We start from the raw sequence: 720 nt of genomic DNA on the forward strand, positions 1-720 counted from the left end.
CCTTGTTTTGTAGTTTAGATTACTCTGGCTACTATGTGCAGATTGGATTAGGAAGTTTAGGCCTGCAGGCCTGAGATCAGTTAAATGTTGCTCGTCATCTAGGTGGCCAGGATTCAGGGAGAGGGACAATGCTTGTTGAATGGCTATTATGTGAATTAAACTGGCATATATTAAAGGTGATCTTTGTCAGGAGCATTAGTGCTGAAGCAGTTAGCACACAGTATGAGAGTCATTCGTATATGAATTAAATGGGCAAGCATTAAACAAATGAGGATTCTGGAGCTATATAGACATGGGTTAAACTTATGGCGCTGCCATTCGCTAAATCTGTGACCTTTATTTATTTTTGAAAAGTAGTTTAGCTCTGTTGCCCAGGATGGAGTGCAGTGGTGCGATCTGGGCTCACTACAACCTCTGCCTGTCGGGTCAAGCAATTCTCCCACCTCAGCCTCCCGAGTAGCTGGGACTACGGGTGTGCACCACCAATCTCCACTAATCTTATTTTTATTTATTTATTATTTATTTATTTATTTATTTATTTTTTGAGACGGAGTTTCACTCATGTTACCCAGGCTGGAGTGCAATGGCGCGATCTCGGCTCACCGCAACCTCCTCCTCCTGGGTTCAGGCAATTCTCCTGCCTCAGCCTCCTGAGTCGCTGGGATTACAGGCACGCACCACCATGCCCAGCTAATTTTTTGTATTTTCGGTAGAGACGGG

The sequence above is a fragment of the Cebus imitator genome, unplaced genomic scaffold, assembly GCF_001604975.1.
Source record: "Cebus imitator isolate Cc_AM_T3 unplaced genomic scaffold, Cebus_imitator-1.0 Scaffold8, whole genome shotgun sequence".
NCBI classification, from domain to species: domain Eukaryota; kingdom Metazoa; phylum Chordata; class Mammalia; order Primates; family Cebidae; genus Cebus; species Cebus imitator.